This window comes from Podarcis pityusensis (assembly GCF_964106645.2).
Source record: "Podarcis pityusensis genome assembly, chromosome: 4".
In the NCBI taxonomy this organism is placed as follows: Eukaryota; Metazoa; Chordata; class Lepidosauria; order Squamata; family Lacertidae; genus Podarcis; species Podarcis pityusensis.
Genome location: NC_138027.1, coordinates 99,316,031 through 99,326,381, shown reverse-complemented (window position 1 = coordinate 99,326,381; position 10,351 = coordinate 99,316,031). Strand labels below are relative to the sequence as shown.

General features: G+C 40.6%; 1 long non-coding RNA gene across 1 annotated transcript in view; it reads right to left on the bottom strand.

Annotated features, from left to right (window-relative positions):
- Positions 1-10,351, bottom strand: part of LOC308475882 — a 111,451-nt gene that overhangs the window by 77,564 nt on the left and 23,536 nt on the right. The window contains exons 3-4 of the long non-coding RNA XR_013985475.1: positions 3,312-3,539; positions 201-270 (exon numbers count right to left, since the gene is read on the bottom strand). This is a non-coding gene — a long non-coding RNA (uncharacterized lncRNA). The remainder of the gene's footprint in view (positions 1-200; positions 271-3,311; positions 3,540-10,351) is intronic.

The following is a 10,351-nucleotide window of genomic DNA, read 5'->3' as shown; positions in this document are numbered from 1 at the left end:
TCACTCCCTCAAATCAACTTGAAATGCACCTATCACTCCTAAATTTGACATGCTTCATTTCCTCCAAAGGGTCTGCTATACTTGCAAATGTAATCCAGTTCAACAAAAAAGATTTTTTAAAAAAGTTATAGGCTATTCCCTAAACAAATAAAAAGCCTTAACATTTGAAATCTCTTTTCAGAAAAGAAATCTGTACTTACTTTTCTGAAATTGGATTGGCTTCACCCACTCAGAAAGGACTACTATGTCTGCAATTTCCCCCCGTTTTCACTAAAAAATAAACAAGTTATCGGCATCTCCTTAAAAATAGTTTAAACTTTAAAGATTATTTACAGACACTCTCAAACCATACTGCCTTATGTCTAATTTTGGGTCCATTCTTCCCTCTCAGCGAATTAAGCCATTTAAAGGAAGATTATAGCCAGTTCCCAATCACTATCAACTGGGAGACACCCAAAGATTCAAAAACTGAATCAAATTGAGGTTTAACCTTGGATCTGAAGCAAACAGCGTCTTTTCTGAAATGAAGCAGCCCCCTATCCAAATCAACAAAGTGACTTCTGGTGCATTTTTCCATCTGTAAACACCTGTAGTAGAAAATTCATCAAAGATGAGCTCAAAAGGCAGGTTTGGGAGAAGATGCATTCTGTACATATGTCCCATAGACACTCAGACTGAAGGACATGGCACCATGCCAGACATGGAGATTGGTTTTCTCCTCTAAAATATCTTATTTAATGTTAGCAGATATTTTGCATCTTGGTGTGAAACCATTATCATGTTCCTGTTAGCTCACATAGCCACAGGTATCCGAAATGGTCAGCGCTCAGCTGAAATAAAGATCAGTATGTTTTCAATACAGAGTGTTCAGTAAAATTACCGCACATCTTCTGCTACTTATGTTTTGCCTTTTTGTAGACAACAAGCAAAGCAGAGAAATCTGTGAACAGTTATCTAGAATTAGCAGTGGTCTGGATGAGTGCTGATTGTAGGTGGGCCAATCAGTTTCGGAGTAAGTTAATGTGCTGCTCCAGGTGGGATCACACATCCCTAAAGGAGCAGGTTTGCTGCCTAGGAGTGCTGATAAACTTGGCTTAATGTTTGGTATGCAAATGGTGACGAGAAGCTTTTTCCCAGTTACAGCTATTGTAACCGGTTAGTGTCTGGGTACAATTCAAAATACTGACTATGGCTTTAAAATCTCAATATGATCTGGGCTTTGGTTATCTGAAGGAATGCCTTCACCATGTTTCTCTCCCCATCCACTCCTTTGTGATCTAAGATAATTTCAGAGGGTTGGCTGAGGGTTCTGGTTCCATATGAAAGCAGAGTCTTCTTAATGGTGGCTCCATACCTTTAGGACTCTGTTCAGATAGGCTCATCTTGTTAGCTTGCGGTTGTTATTTCAAAGGAAGGTAAAACTTTCATTTGACATGATACTGAAATGCTAATAATCAAGGCTTGTAGTGTTATGATTCTGTGCTGTTTATTATGGTTAGATGAACCATCACCTTAATAATGCTCTGATTATAAATTAATTTTGTTATATTTTATATTGGTTTATATGCTTCTTAAAAAGCATTGTTGAGAAGTTGGGTAGATCTCAAAACAATCAACCTAATAAACAAATAAACTGAATTTATTCATTCTGAAGCACAGAATTAGGCTGCATGAACTAATGATCTGAGTACATTACATTTCCCCCCCACAAAATGTGACCAAGTCTTAGCCTAATATTTGTGAACATCCTTTGTGAACTGTTCTTTGAGAAAATTAGGATAGGCATGAGAGATGCCCTTTTTGGGGGGTTTAGAGAAACAATCCACCATGATTCTCTGGTGGATTACAATAAAATCTGGAGGACTGCAAAGTAATCCTATAAATCTCAATCACATACCATGTTGCTATAAAAGATTTGGCAGGGACTAAAAAGTGCTATATTGTTAGGTCGGTAAAGCTTCCTCTAGGAACAATAAGAGATATGAGTTTGTCCCTGTAGAAATTTATTTCAGCACTGGTAGCAGAAATCTGGGGAAAGTGTGTGTGTGTGATGTGAAGCAGAATTCATTTATGCTGGTACATTTTTTTTTATCTGTACTGCTGAGGGCTGAATTAGTTGTGTGAAAGGTTTTGTTGCCTGTAGTGGCTGGTGAGGTTGTGTGAGTTGAGCACTGATCTTCTGATGGCTTCCCAGCACACTGAGTTGCAAGCACTTACAGTCATACCTCGGGTTAAATATGCTTTGGGTTGGGCATTTTCGGGTTACGCTCCGCGGTGACCCGGAAGTAACAGAACGCGTTACTTCCGGGTTTCACCGCTCGCGCATGTGCAGACACTCAAAATGACATCACGCGCATGCGCGGAAGCGGCAAATCGCGACCCACGCACACGCGGGTTGCGTTCACTTCAGGATGTGAACGGGGCTCCGGAACGGATCCCATTCGCATCCAGAGGTACCACTGTACTGAGAGGAAGAGGGGAGCTGCAAGGTGCAGTGAGCTTGTCACAGTGTAGGCAAGTCAGTAGGCGTGTCAGTTTGGCTCCACTTCCATACACTGCACCAAGCTCCCAAGCACATCAGACAGGTGAACCGCGTATGGCTTATAAAGAGCCGCCCTAGGGTGCATTGGGATTCCATGGCTGCAAATTAGACAATTTTTGCTCTGATCTTCTGCACATCTGCAACACAAATAATTCTAGTAAGCTTCCCTCTGTGGTAGACTGTTAACATTCCATCCTGTTGGTCCCAAAAGTGTGTCAATGCTTTGGAAATGCTTGTAATATTTACAGATCCCAATACAGTGGAACCTTGGTTCTTTAATGCCTTAGTACTCAAACATTTTGGCTCCTGAACGCTGAAAACCCAGAAGCGTGTGTTCCGGGTTTTGAACGTTTTTCGGAAGCCAAACATCAAATGTGGTTGTCAACTATTGTTTCTGTGGCGCCTGCACCAATTGGAAGCTGTGCCTTGGTTTTTGAATGTTTTGGAAGTCGAACGGACTTCCAGAATGGATTACCATACATTCGAGTACCAAGGTACCACTGTACTTTGACACAGATTTGTGTCTCATACTAGGCTGTTGGCACCAATGGATTTCATACTGACAACAAGGTCAGAAGATACTTTGAACAAGAGGTTCTGGGGCAACTCTTTAGCAGTGCCTTGCCACCTCTCAAATGGGCATCACAATCACTGATCAAGAACACCTCTTGGGCATTTTTCACTGATCAAAAATCCCTCAGCACAGTTCCCTATTTTCCCTTAGAACTTTATTGGCAGTTTCCTTCTATCTGAGAAATAGATCACACACCTGGCTTCTTTCTGCTCGAATCACTTGCTTGCTTGTCTCCTGGCTTTATGTGCCTTTCTCAACTTGCCTTTTGCATTAATACTCCTGCCCAGAGTCCCAGTGCTTCAGCCCTTGCCTTCACTGGCCTGCTCTTGTCAAATGCTTTCCAGTGAACACAACTGTGAACTTTTTGGAGGGCAAACACTTGATGACGTCTTTCTACTGGCATTACAGGTGTGGGGTCCTTATCTGTAAAAATCAGACACACAATTTTTCCAATGCACACCTGAATCACTGTTGTGGATTATCCCTTGCACTGGCCTAATTGCCCATCAGGCTCCCAGTTTTAAAAGAAGAAGCATAGACAGCAATAGAAGCAGCAGATCTAAATATCTGCCGTGCAATACATGCCAAATTGGCATAGTTACACAACCCTGCTACTGTGCTTGCTCAGATTGCATGTCTCTATACACGTCTGCAAGCTATTATTTGGGGAATAAGACCTTCTGGAACATAAATGACTTCGCTCAAATGTGCCAAGAAAATTGCTTCCCACTGTGATCCTGGGTCTGTTCTGCTGGAGGATAGACTGTTGTCTGTGCAACAGACCTGGCCCAGAAATAGGCGTGCTTATCAAATGCACTCAAGCTTCAATCATTCAGATCATTTTATATTTGTGGAGAATGCTCACAAAAGGTACTTGGGGAAGCAACAAAGAAGAGATCAGAGGCTCCCCCATCCACAAAACTGAATTTTACAAAGAAAATATAGCAAGATGGCACATCAACTGCTAACTCTGAAGACTGTTCCAGAGACTGGGTGGTGAACCTATGGTGAGGCTATGCTGTGGATTCATTCAGTTCTACAAATTGCTGTAGAAACTAAAGAGCTGGCAGTAGAGAGGGATAAATAGAGAGGGTGGAGTGGGGTCAAAATTTCATCTCCTTCCTTATGTCCTGTCCAGAACACAGGGCTGGTGGAATGGGGTCCACAGATGCAAGGACATCTCAGAAAGAAACTCAAGAAGCTGTGGAGGAATCAGGGAGAAGAATACTTGAAGGGTTTCTTAAGAGTCCAAGAAACCTGTGGAGGACTCAGGGCTCTCTGTGAACCGCCCTGAGATCTTGTGATGAAGGGTGGTATATAAATATGATAGACAGACAGACAGACAGACAGATAGAAAGATAATCCTGGAGTTCTTACATCCTGGGTTATTCTGAACCAGAACATGAGATTTTGCTCTCCTCATTCTGGACATCTTATGTCACCAGCACAAAGCACAAAGGCACCCCCTCTCCAATGTCTTTGTTAAGTTCTCCCACTCTTTCTCCTGCTTCTTTGGCTTATATGCACCTCCCTGCCCTCCTCCCCAGTCCTGATCAACAGCACAGACTGCAATTTACCCTTGGTGCCAGCTGCATTGAAAGTCATCCTCACAGCTCAAATTATGGAGGAAAGGGTAGGGCAAGGTTAGGGAACCTGTGACTTCCCAGATGTTGCTGTTGACGCTTATTAAGTTTCAATCCCACCATTACTTCCAAAGGAGTTTTGGGTGGCAAACAGGACATTGGTAAAACAATACAATTAAAAATAAAACCTTCATTATTCTGGAGTGCGTATGTTAAATATTCTGAATAATTGCTGTTAAAGATAAATGTCAAACGGGGAGCTGGGACTTTCCTTTCCTTTTTACCCATTTTTATATTTTTTATATTAAGATTCCTTTATTTTGAATCAAGGAAGACACACACAGGAAGGGCACAGCTGGAGGTGAGAGGTACCTGAAAGAAAGGCAGGGTAGGAAGGCTCTCTCAAGGTGGGAGACTGGGAGAAGTGGAAGGCACCCAGGTGAGAGATGGGGAATCTGCCTATGTGTGGATAGATGAGATGATGTGAACAATATAAATGGGATAAAAGGCCTTTTTAGTTATTCTTTCTCTATTCTTTTTTCCTCTTTCACTTTTCTATGCAATTGTGTTTTGTAAGGATTTTTTTTCTTTATTATGTTTTAAATATTGTTTCTTGTTATTTTCTTATAAATGAGTTTGAATTTTAGTATTTAATATGTTTAAAAACTTTCAATAAAATTGTTATTAAAAAAATATAAAATCATCAAAAAAAAAATTGAGCGTACCAATAGTGGGTCCAATAGTCAAGAAGGCAGTTTCTGCATGTGCTATATGGGCAAGTGAGGGGCAGATGGGGCTCGTCAACCTGGGAAGGTAGCCCATCTAGGAGAAGGAAAGCTCTGTTCCTAAACCTCTGTTGCCTTGTAGGATATTTTTGGGAGAAGAAAAGGCTAAGGAGTAAAAACCCTACACAAATACGGAGTAGAGTCCCTAAGGTAGTTGGATGGTGCCTTGTAGGCCTCCTTCCAGCAACTCCTTCAGCCAACCTGCTCCCAAACGTATTGCTCTGTTCTCCTTTGGACTACATCAGTGAGGTCAAGAGGGGGGTCTTGTTGTCTGGGCAGCCCAGGACCCCCATACACACTGCCCTGGCTTGCACCCCAGAACAGTCACGTCAGATGCACACTCTATTATCTCTCGAGACAGACAAATGCCAACAAAATACATAAGACTTGGACATAGCGTATTAGAATAGTGTATCCAGTATGCATTCAGGGATATGAGAGTTTGCTCCATAGGCTGATGTGGCTGCCCTTCTTGTGTACATAAAACTTAGCTGAAAGCTTTTTTAAAATGTTTCGAATTCTAAATTAATGGCTAAAAAGGATAAAATAAACAAAAGGGAGCTGAAAATGTGGCTTATGTAAGCCTTGAAGTTAATTGCTAAGAAGGAAATGACAAGTAAGGTTCATTGGGGACACTGCATGTCCTTTAAAATGATGGAAGTCTTAAACATTATTATTGTTCATTTTCTGATTGCCAACATTGTGTAATGCCGCTCACTGCAAAGGAAAAGACACTTTTGCCTCGAGGAACTTCCTATCTATTGTGAGACCTTCATTTACATTTTGAATGCATATGGGAACAGTGGAATATCAGCAACGAAAAAGTGGAACAATCAACTAATTTTAAGCCCCCCTGCTTAGAATGGTCTTCAGCTGAGTTTGAGAAACAAATAACCGTATGCTTTTTAAAGCTGTCAGAACACTGAGCTTATTGGAATAAGGAGTATCTCTGATTCCCCAGTGGTGCAGCCGAATTGTCCATATTATTTAACAAATAATAAAACAAAGTGAATTGCCTTGAAAACAGTTTTATCTTCATGCCCTAGTTCTGAACGCTTTCTATAGGAGTTGGGATACAGCAACAGAATTATAAGTGAGAGGGGCTTTGAGGGTTTTTCATGTGTGCATGTGTGTGCTAAACCTCTTCGTTTCTGTACAAATTTGAGTGGAACACATTACGGTAAAGCACACTTTAAAATAGTGACATAGCTTGCATGACCTCTCCTTTTTGGCAACGATCCCAGAGGATAATTTATGACGAAGGGAGAGAGGGTCACACATCCTTTAACTACATTCTAATTGGCACCCCAGGAAGTTCATATTGCAAACTAGAAACTGAACTTGCTTTAACGAGATATTCATAGTGAAATAATACAGAAATAACAAACAAAACTCAGAACACTTTTGTGTGATGTGTGGGCAAGCTCAACGGATGGCCCATCACTGAATTCTAGCTCCTACCCTTGCACTGTAACCTGCCAGATGCTGTTATATTGGCAGGCTGCATTTTGCCAAGTGAGTAGTAAGTTGTGGCTGCCTGTCGTGTTTGTGGCTTTAGTGTAACTTCTGAACAGAGCCCACACGTGTAAAAATTGGGTGGTGATCCCATGCTAGTTCCATTACCACTTATTTCTGTCATAGGTGTGGAGGAAAAACTGAAAACACCATAGTAAAGTTCAGCAGAGTTCCCAAAAATAGATCAATAGGCAATATTTCATCCAGCAGAGCTTTTACTTGTGCTGAAGGCAAATGTAGTTTAATGGTTTATCAAATCCATGGCTCAGTCCATACAAAATCCAGTTGCAGCATTTATAAACTTAATTCATAATAAGGCTTAAAGGGGGGAAAAGGTAAAGGACCCCTGGCAGTTAAGTCCAGTTGCATACAGGTATGAAGTTTACAGCATGTAATGCCCTAAGAGAGAATATTATGAAAATGATATACAGGTGGTACATAACCCCAGTCAAGCTTGCAAAAATCTACCATTTGCCCGATAACAAATGTTGGAAATGTAAAGAAACTGAAGGTACATTCTTTCACCTTTGGTGGACGTGCCCAAAGATTAAGGTTTTCTGGGAGATGATTTATAATGAATTTAAAAAGGTATTTAAATATACCTTCTTGAAGAAACCAGAGGCCTTTCTCCTGGGCATACTCGGCCAATCAGTGTTAAAGAAGGACAGAACTTTCTTTATGTATGCTACAACAGCAGCAAGAATACTTATTGCAAAGCATTGGAAGACACAAGATCTACCCACACTGGAGGAATGGCAGATGAAAATGATGGACTATATGGAATTGGCGGAAATGACTGGCAGAATCCGAGACCAGGGAGAAGAGTCGGTGGAAGAAGATTGGAAGAAATTTAAAGACTACTTACAGAAATATTGTAAAATTAATGAATGTTAGAATGATGACGGATTGAAGTTAAGCGGTTTCTAGCGGTAATGGTATAAAAAAATATGGAAAAATTGGTTTTTAATATGTAAAAATTTAATGTTATAATTTATCAAGATTAAAGATCAGGATTAAAAAGGAGGGAAAGGAATTGCTGGATTAACATATTGAATTGGAATACAAAAGAGGGAGGTATGAGGAGGTCCGGGAAACAAGTAAATGTAAAAGAAGTGATGAAAAGATGGAATTGTTTTTAACTGTTTTTTCTTTTTTGTATTTTGTATTTTTCCTTTTTATTGTTAATTTTCTTATTAATGTGTTTTTTTTCTTTTGAAATTTTAATAAATATTTTTTTTTAAAAAAAAAGAAGTCCAGTTGCATACGACTCTGGGGTTGCGGCGCTCATTTCACTCTATAGGCCGAGGGAGATGGCATTTGTCCACATACAGTTTTCCCGGGTCATGTGGCCAGCATGACTAAGCCACTTCTGGTGAACCAGAGCAGCGCACGGAAACACTGTTTACCTTCCTGCTGGAGCAGTACCTATTAAGCTACTTGCACTTTTTGGTGTGCTTTCAAACTGCTAGGGTGGCAGGAGCTGGGACTGAGCAACGGGAGCTCACCCCGTCCCAGGGATTCGAACCGCCAACCTTCTGATCGGCAAGCCCTAGGCTCTGTGGTTTAGATCACAGCACCACCCGCATCCCTAATAAGACTAAACCTTAGCACTAAGCATCCTATGTACAGAATCACCACACAAGAAGGAAGAAAGAGAAAGAGAAAGTAAACCCCAGGCTCCTTCTGGCCTATATTTATAGTCAGTGGGACTCTGCATAATAGAGATAAGAGAACTAGTTTACGCCAGCTTCCCAGATGGTATAACCCAAACAATCATTAATCCTTCTGCCTCTGTTTCTCTCTCACAGAGAAGCTTCTAGTAGCTTCCTGAAACCCTCTTGAATGAATTAGAACAGGAAAGATATCTACACATTCAATCAATACTTTCTCCACTAAGAAATGCAAACTGACAGTTTCGGACCTGTGCATATACTGTATATAGGAAACTTATACTTGGGTAACTGTTTTATGTATTCATTTATGGCATTTCCATAATGTCCAACCAACAATCTCCTCCGGGGAGGTTCACAATTTAAACTTTAATTCCGAAATTAAAACAGTAATTACAGAAATAGACTGGTACCGAAACCACCATAACCCCATTAAGAGGCTGCATGAAAATACAGCCGAAAGGCACAGGGAAATAGTTCAACTTCAAAAGCAGTAAAATCATGGTTGATAAAATGTCTGGGAAGGTAAGAAAAACTTGGCCTCCAAAAGATTCTCACATAGGGAATGACCGCTGGGGTTCCAAGGAGCTGCACACAGCTTTCTGCAAGCATTGATGATCAGCTGCTTGCAACCACCTTCTGGGCCCAAATTTGTCTTTATCTGCATGGCATTTGATGTTATATATGATGCCAGGTCTAGGACAGGTGAGTGTGCCTTGGTCAGCTGAAGCTGCCTGGCAGACCTAAAGTCTCCCAACACTGCCTTGAAGGTAAATGTCCAGAGCTGGCCCACCAGTGAGGTGTGTTGAAGCACCAGCCTCAGCTGGCAGAAGTACAAGACCCCAGCCCACCACTTCCACCACCTTGCAGGATGCTCCCATCTCTCGCCAATTTCGGCCAGAGGAGAGTAGATGTGGGAAGCGCTACAAGTGGCTGAGAAGAGACCTAGAGAAGTTACTGCTAAGACAAGCAACCCATTATCTTTTTTACATTTATCATTTTTATTATATTTTTATTATTTATTTTATTATTTATTATTAATTTATTTTATTATTTTTATTTTTATTAAAAGTATTCCAAAACATTTAATGTCATATACAAAAAAAAAATCAACATAAATTTCTTTTCGACTTCCCACCCCTCCTTTCCTGGTGTTTCTTTTTTACTTCTTTTTATTAGCTGTTTTACAATACATGTGTTCTTATAATATAAACTTCACTATCATGAGTTATTTCAGTAATCCATTGCTTATATTTCAGCCTATTATCGATGGCAGTGCTTCAGCCACCAAGCACTGCTAGATGATGATGATGATGATGATTATATTTATGCATAACCCGCTTTCCCCCCTGACTGGACTTTAGGCAACTTACAGATAAAAAACAAGACACTAAAAACATAGAAAAAACAACCATTAAGAAACAATTAAACATGGAGAGAACTAAAACTATACTTATATAAACTCGCTTACATATAATTACAATCAAACAGCAAGAGACCAGCCCTTTATTTCAAAGCAGTCAATTCACCAAAGCCGGTTGGAACAAGAAAGTCTTGAAGAACAGGAAGGAGGGAACGAGTCTGACTTCTCTAGCAAGGAAGTTCCAAAGTGTGGGAGCAGCCACTAAGAAGTTCCTGTCACACAGCCCCATCAAGCATGTCTATGAGGGAAGCGGTACTGA